The sequence below is a fragment of the Papio anubis genome, chromosome 12 (genome assembly GCF_008728515.1).
Source record: "Papio anubis isolate 15944 chromosome 12, Panubis1.0, whole genome shotgun sequence".
Classification (NCBI taxonomy): Eukaryota; Metazoa; Chordata; class Mammalia; order Primates; family Cercopithecidae; genus Papio; species Papio anubis.
The window spans coordinates 3,164,150-3,172,776 of NC_044987.1; the positions used below are offsets into that span (position 1 = coordinate 3,164,150).

At 43.9% G+C, this 8,627-nt stretch overlaps 1 protein-coding gene across 9 annotated transcripts in view; it reads right to left on the bottom strand.

Annotated features, from left to right (window-relative positions):
- Nucleotides 1-8,627, bottom strand: part of NTM (neurotrimin) — a 1,410,016-nt gene that overhangs the window by 694,961 nt on the left and 706,428 nt on the right. The window lies entirely within an intron of this gene.

Below are 8,627 nucleotides of genomic sequence, written 5' to 3' on the forward strand. Positions count from 1 at the left end.
GAAAGAAGTATGAAAGACAGAACATTTGACACTCCCAAGGAGAACTTCCAATCAAATGGAGAAGACAAAAAACATATATACACACATCTTTTAAAAGATACAATGTACTAATGAGTAAAAAAATGGACATAAATGCATAAGAACTAGAAGAATGCCAAAGTACATACTTAGATGAAGGCTTCATAGAAGAGGTGAATTTTTAAAACTAGTATCTGTGAAAGAGTAAGATTTCACTTGAGGGGAAGGAATAGATTTCCTGTGGTTTGGTTAATACCCAGAACTCCTTTCCCTATTTAGCATATAGGTCTGAAGGTGATGGATGAGATTGAAAGACAATGTCCTTTCACTCCTTTCCCTAGCCTGTCTGCTGCCCCTGCTCTCTCTTCAGCCACTGGTATCTGACTCAGGAGGACTGAGCCCATTACAGAAAGGCTGGGAAGAGCAAAGGCACGGCGAGGAGAAAGGAGACCCCTCTTACAGGGAAGGCCTCACAAAGCAGCAGTCTCATATGGTTTTCAAGTGCAGGACCTTGTCATTAAAACTAAATCCTGCTACTTTCTTATCGCCTCAGGGTGGTTACTTTACTTCTCTATGCCTCAATTTTCCTAACTATAAAATGGTTAATAATATTATTGACCTCATGTGATTATTGTGAGGTATACTTACTATAAATAATGCACTTAAAATAGGGCCTAGAGCCTGGTCAGGGCTCAATCTGTGGTACATTTTTATGTGGACACAGGGTACAGAGACCCCCAAACCTGGACCCAGGGAAGCTTGACAGAGCACACGCTTGGCAACGCTGTGAGCCTGCCTGCTGTCGAAGAAGCACTTGGTGGAGTTTGGTAGCAAGTAGAACCAAATGAGATAAACAAAGAGGTTCTAGTTCCCCTTATAAAACACCTGAACCTACATAGGCTCACTGCCGGCATCCTAAATTCTTTTTTTAGGGGGGAAAAAAAGCTAATTTCCCTTCTTACCCAAATTGGCCAAAGGAAAAAAAAAAGTATCTTTCAATCTTAAAATTCATGATGTTGATAAAATATTTAGGGAAGGAAATTGAGAAATTCTATAACCTAAGCCCCTTATCATAAGTATGTTTCTAAGAGTTATATACCGTGATGAAGAAAATCCACATATGAAAGGATTTCTCAATTCCTGCTGGTATACTGCATTGTTATCTTATACGGTATTTAGAAAATAAATTTCTGGGGCGAGTAATGAATTTGGGCAGTCCCTCAGCAAGAGCAGGCTAAGTAGCAGAAACCCCCCTTTGTTGGTGCTGTTTGTTGGCCATGAGACTGGACTGATGGGACTATCTGGCTAATAATCAAAAGAACAGAATGGGAAACACCCTCGGGCAGCCCTGGTCGCAGGTCCTAGGATGCAGCTTGTCAACCACGGCCACTGGAACCAGAAGTTCAGGTATAATCACATATATTGGTGTATTCCACATGAGTAGGTAAACAGATAGTCTAATGGGTCCCTCTGAGCATCTTCAACCTCCCTTGTCTCTTTGCCCCTCCCCCAAAGATAGTATCACTCTCAGCTAGGAGGCAGAGAGGAGGGAAAGCTGAAGATGAAGGGAAGGAACCTCTCGGGGAAGCTGCATGCAACCTCCTGCACATTTAGCCAAAGCCACACCACCAGAGTTCCAGCTCCACGGCCTCTGAATCCATTGCCCTGACACCACTCTGTATTCTCCTGTGAGATTCTGCAGAAGTTGTCTTATCATGAATGATGATCAAAGAAGTTCAGAATGCCTGTGCACACATGATTATGCCCATACTGCCAACATCCAAACCAGAACCCATGTTGGGCAGCGTGTACCCTCAGGACACACCTCTGGTCTCATGTCTGCAGACCTCTCAGTCTTCTTTTACAACTCTCTTGCATTACTGAGTTTGTCCAAGTGGCAGCCTGGCCCTGTATTCTGTGACCCACAGATCTGCAGATTCGGTAATGGCAGCACATGTTTCCACACTGTGTTATTGTAGCTCCAGCAACCAGACAGCACATAGTAGGAAGTCAGTGCGTATTTTTTACATGGTTGAATGGATGATAGACAGGGTGGTTCAGTGGGACCAGGGGTCCTGCACTTCCCTCTAGAAGATTAGGTTCACTGCAGTCTCAGGATAAATGTATGCATAAGCTTCTGTGCGACACAACAGAGAGAGAGAGAGAGAGAGAGAGAGAGAGAGAGAGAGAGAGAGGAGAGGAGAGCCCCTAGGGACTACTGGTCCAGGGCAAAGGACAATAGTTGGCCAGCTCTTGAGGAAGGGGCCTGAATGCCACTAACAGCCTTCATCCCCTGGGTCTTCTACTGACATGACGAGTACACAGCGCTCGTACTGGGCTGCTCCATGCACACCCGGGTACACCATGTGCTGGAACCATCAGCAGGCTTCCCACAGCCCCCCTGGGTCACGACTGGCACGGCCAGAACAAAGCAGGCACACAGAAAGTGCCATATCAGCAGGAGTCTCCTGTTGATAGAATCATCCCTTAATTCACTCTGAGCTGTGCCATTTAATTACCTTGATCCATGCTTTGTTTTGCTAAAGTGAATGTCACAAATTGAGTGTTACTTGCTGAAAATAGCGACAGGAGCTTGGATGCTTCTGTGATAGGAATTGAAATATGATCTCTCTTTTCCCCTCAACCATTTTCTTATTCCCCTCTTCTTGAGGTTTTTTTTTTTTTTTCATTCTTTTTTGTTTCTTTTAAGTGTAGAATGTAAAATATTAATTCTGAGCAGAAGTAAAATTAAGCCCTCTGGAAACGATTCTGGGAAACGGAGCCATAGCCTGACTTAATTAAGAAGCGATTATGCTGAAGAGCCTATATTAAGGCTTCACGTTTTGGGCACAGAGAGAATTGCTTTTAGAGGAGTCAAGTCAGGTAGCAGAGGGGGACTGAGGAGAAGACAGGACGATAATTGGATAGATGAGAAAAAAGCAATGTTTGTTGTAGTAATGAAAAAAAAAATAGTGGGTGAAATTTAAATTGGTTTAGAGATTCCTCAACTCCATCTCTCAGAAAGGTCAAGATGAGGACATGGGTGATGTCACTATGTCCTCCAAACTTTTTGGATGACCCCAGGTTGGGCCAACTCCATTTCTGTTCCTTCCCCTATAGCTCTGGTGTCTGGACAGGCATCAGGGAATGGGCCACGTCTATAGCAAAACTCCAGGGAACGTGGTTAGCCCCCTGCTGCTCTAAGGATGGCAACAACTAATTAGCCCCACAAATTTATGGGCTCCAGGGATGCGAGCAGATGGGTATTTAACTTAACAGCAGATCCAATTTGTCCTCCATTAATTCCAGAGTGATACCTGAGTTTACTGGAGTTTTATATTGTTTCATCTGCTTCAAAGTTGGTTCTCCCACTTCCCCAAATTGTTATTCTTTTGACAAGCAACTATCTGAATCTCTCTGCAGTTTCCAGAATGAAATACTGACTCAACTTCACAGTGCCTTGACTCTCTACTGTGTGGAGGACGCCTGGGAGTCAGGTTCCTGGTGGTCTTCACAAGCTAGAGCTTGCTTCCCACACCTTCACGCCTGTGAGGCTCCATGTTGCCTGCTTAGCACTGTTTATCCAGCCTGACCAACTGCTTCAAGTGGCTGCCATGTGTCAGGAAATGGCCCTTCTAAACATTACCAGAATTTCAGCGGGTATCTCCCTTTGTTCTCCACTTCACTAAAGAGTCATTTTAAAGATTGGATGTCTTAAAATCTAAAATTTTGGGGCCGGGCGCAGTGGCTCATGCCTGTAATCCCAGGACTTTGGGAGGCCAAGGCAGGCAGATCATGAGGTCAGGAGATTGAGACCATCCTGGCCAACATGGTGAAACCCCATCTCTACTAAAAATACAAAAATTAACTGGGTGTGGTGGCAGGTGCCTGTAATCCCAACTACTCCGGAGGCTGAGGGAGGAGAATCGTTTGAACCCGGGAGGTGGAGGTTGCAGTGAACTGAGATCATGCTATTGCAGTCCAGCCTGGCGACAGAGGGAGACTCCATCAAAAAAAAAAAAAAAAAAATCTAGAATATTGGAACTTTAAAGAAACTCAGTTATGCACTGAATTAATTTGCAAGTAGTGCACCTTTGTGGCCACTACCAATTCTCCAGTCTTTTCCTCTCAAAGAAAAGAGGTTGGCAACCCATAGCTTCCCCCCTTGGAAATGGCAGGCAGGCTGACAGTTCAAAACCCCAGACGGGTATCAGTGAGTGACCTTCAGACTTCCTCTTCATTTGGCCTCACCAGACCAGGGATCCACGGAGGCCTCAGAGAGGCTTCCCAGAGGCGGGTCTCAGCTCGACCACCTAAGATCTGCTGCAATCAGAGATGCTCCCCTTCAGTCTGGTTTATTTTAAAGTATTCCAATGTGAAACAGATTTTGAAAACCACCAATGTAGTCTAATTCCCCTCTTTTTATCAATGAAAAAAAAAATGAAAACTAAGACTGAGTAACATTAGTGGCTTTCTAAGATCACAGTAGTAGAATATCAGGTAAAACTCTCACTTCCCATTCAAAGTCATACTGTCATTTCACAGAACTCCTCAGTCTAGTGAATAAGGAAAACATAATCGTTATCATTATCATATTGACCTGGGTAGAGAATGCAAGTCTGGCCAGAGGAATTAGGAAGCAGTGTCAGTGTAGACAGCCATTAATTGTCCTCAAGTAGCAATTGAGCACAGAGAGCCTGCTCCTACGAATATGCGGTTGCTTGTGTAGACCAATTTCAGGTCTCTTGAGCAAGGTCATCCCTGTGATTCCTTTGTGTTGGTACTGACAGCAAATACGGAGTGCTGACATTCAGGTCCGGAAAATTCGAGTAACTTGCTTAATTCTATAGCCTAGTGAGCAAAGAAAAGGCAGAGATCAGTTGCCTTCAGTTATTGATGAGGAGACACCATGTACCAGGTGCAGTCATTCTTTTTTTTTTTTTTTTTTTTTTTTTTTGAGACGGAGTCTCGCTCTGCCGCCCAGGCTGGAGTGCAGTGGCCCGACCTCAGCTCACTGCAAGCTCCGCCTCCCGGGTTCACGCCATTCTCCTGCCTCAGCCTCCCGAGTAGCTGGGACTACAGGCGCCCGCCACCTCGCCCGGCTAGTTTTTTGTATTTTTTAGTAGAGACGGGGTTTCACCGTGTTAGCCAGGATGGTCTCGATCTCCTGACCTCGTGATCCGCCCGTCTCGGCCTCCCAAAGTGCTGGGATTACAGGCTTGAGCCACCGCGCCCGGCCCAGGTGCAGTCATTCTTATCCCAAATTACCTAGGAAGATTTTAAACAATTCTCATGTTTTGTTTAAAGATTTTAAACAATTCTAATTGCCTCCTTGAGGTTCAGCTTTAGTAGTTTTAGAGTGGGCGGGACAAGGACATCTGCAGGTTTTTTAAAACCCTTCAAGGGTAATTTCCATATTCAGAAGGGTGAGGTGACTGGCTTAGTAGGCACAGCACTTAATTGAAATCACCTGTGGAGTGAGACCTCCTGCAGGTGTGGCCTCTGGACTCGAAGTCTCACATTTCACTAAGAAAGTAACACAAGATCTTTCTTGAAGCAGTAGGGTAGAGCCAGCCTCATTAGCAAGACAAAAGATGGCAAATTAGGTCAATCTCATGGTTCAGGCAACACCAAAATATGCTGATGAGAGCCTGCAGGAAGCCTCTAATGGCAGGAATGAGTCCTCCCTGGGCTTTACTTTCCACGGGTAAGAATGAAGAAAGGCTGCATCTTCCTCTGTGAATGGTCTTTTTTAGGATATATGCATCTACACCTTGACTGAACCCATTTTTGCTTTTAGCCTGTCTTATTGTCACAATAACAGGTTGCACATGTTTATCCTTCCAGCATCAGGAGGTACTGTTTCCTTCGGTTTGGTCTCATCCTTTGCTCAGGGTTAAGGAAACCCTTTGAAGATTATATTCTTCCCAGCTGCAAGGAGGTGACAGAACCAGCACGAGATCACAGAAGAAAGAAAACAAAAAGACATTCTCAGAACTGGAGCTTCTCTGCCACCACCATCCTCTTCCAGGACAGACTCTCCCATGTCTCCCTAGCTCAATAGAACCAGAAGAGAAATTGGGCCACTCTTTTTTTTTTTTTTGACACGGATTCTCTGTCATCCAGGTTGGAGTGCAATGGCACCATCTTGGCTCACTGCAACCTCCACCTCCCGGGTTCAAGGGATTCTCCAGACTCAGCCTCCCGAGTAGCTGGGACTACAGGCGCCCACCACCACACCCGGCTAATTTTTGTATTTTTAGTAAAGACAGGGTTTCACCATATTGGCCAGGCTGGTCTCGAACTCCTGACCTTGTGATCTACCTGCCTCGGCCTCCCAAAGTGCTGGGATTACAGGCGTGAGCCACCGTGCCCGGCCTGGGCAACTCACTTTTTGAAAAGTTACCAGCCTTTCCCAACACAGGGCCCGCGAGGTCTTTGCATGGTGGGGCAGGGGCAACACTTGTGCTTCAGAAAGAGATTCTTCTACCCCTCAGGTAAACAGAAAATAGCGAGGTCTTGCAGTTCCCAACTATGCAGAACTATATCTGAGCTACGAGGTAGGATGTCTGTGGTGTGATATCAAAGAGTGCACGGGTAATTTTTTTAGTTTTCTAAGATTTCTTTATTGAAAGTGGCATTTCCATTTCAACTATCAAATTCTTATCTGAGAAACTGCCATTTTCCCTGGAAAATAAATGCTATCAGCAAAGAGAAGAAGGCCCAGTCAGCAACTTCTTAGTAAATCCCCAAACCAAAAGAAAAACAAACAAACAAACAAAGACCCAAAGTAGTAGTATCACTTTCCATTCCTAACGGTATGTCCACAATTATTTCTACGCTAAAAGACATCTTAACATTCTAGAATACACACTGCTGTGACTACCACTGTCTTATTTGTTACAAAGGCAATATGAGATAGTTGTACCAGTGTGAGCTCACATGGCCAGGTGTGAAATCTCAGCTTTGACACTCAACAGCTGTGTGACTTCAGGCTAGTTACTTGACCTCTCTGTGTCTCAGTATTCTCATATATCAAATTAGCATAATAGTAGTAGCTGGCCAATGAGGGTGCTGTGAAGATTGAATTAGTTTAGTTTTACACAGTTTTTCAGAAGAATACCTGTAAACACTTAATGAGTCTAAGCTATTATTGTTATTATTCTAAATTTAAACATTTTTTTCACATGATGTACAGGGGGAATTATACTGTTTCTATTTTATAAATTAAAACAAACAAACAAAAAACCTGAGACCAAACAGATTGTTCAAGATTTCCTGGCTATTTAATGGCAAAGTCTGGAACTAAAATCTAGGTTTTCAGAATGCTATCATTATCCTTAGAAGGGGGTAGAAATGGGATGTCATAACAGGTATGATTTGAAGCCAGCCCATTTCATTTTATCAGAGCAATTCCAGAAAAAGTCTTCTTTATCTGATTTACTTATTAGGCATCTTTCTTTCTGTCTTTCTTTCTTTTTTTTTTTTTTTTTTTTTTGAGACAGAGTCTAGCCCTGTCACCCAGGCTGGAGTGCAATGGCATGATCTCAGCTCACTGCAACCCCCGCCTCCTGGGTTCAAGTGATTCTGCTCCCTCAGCCTCCCCAGTAGCTGGGATTACAGGCACCTGCCATCATGCCAGGCTAATTTTTGTATTTTTGTAGGGACGGGGTTTCAGCATGTTGGCCAGGCTGGTCTTGAACTCCTGACCTCAGGTGATCTGCTCTTCTCGGCCTCCCAAAGTGCTGGGATTACCGACATGAGCCACTGCACCCTGTCTTTTTGTTAGCATGTTTTCAAATTAAGTTTTTTAAACTTAAATTTTAAAAACTATCTATAGACTGCCCTCTCTTATATGAAAATAATGTTCCTAACCTTATCAACAAGGTACATTTTTCCTGTGATTGGTAACACTGTGAATTGATATATCTATGCTTTTCATCCCAGAAAAGGTTTTACTGCATAAGAACTGGGATTTGTCAAACTAAAGGAGCTCCTAAAATAACTGTGGTCACATCATTAAGGCTTGTGTTATGCTTAGTGTAGCCATGTGACCTAGTTAAATATGGCTACTGAGGACATGGGGCTATTGAGGATATTTTGCTTTGTTAGTCATCAGTCCACAGAGAAACTGATTTATAGGAAGAGACTAGAATCAGAGGCTGCAAAGCAAATAGAAAATTCTACCATTGTTGAGAGCACTTTTATCCCAAGAACTTTAATCAATGTCTAATCCTTGTCACATCTCTGCGAGATGCCTTCTCTTGTGCATCACCAGGTTGATGAGCCAGCTTGGCTTTCAATGATCAAATTTCATGAAAATATCTACTTAAGAATGGTGGAGTTTTGTTCTTTTGGCTTGGGCACAGGAACTGGAAAGAAGGTCGGTGGTGAGGAAGGCGAGCAGAGATGAGAAGGTAATTACTACCCTCAATGATGGTATGAGGAGGTCAGATATATAGCTGCCACTTATCAGCCTTGGGGGTAGTCCAGGCTTTACCCACAAGCAGAAGAGACAGGATTATTAGAGGTAGAGAGCAGCTGGCCTGTTAAAAGTAGAGTGCATCTAGGCAGTATGACCTAGACAGTGGACCGTCTGGAAAAGACCT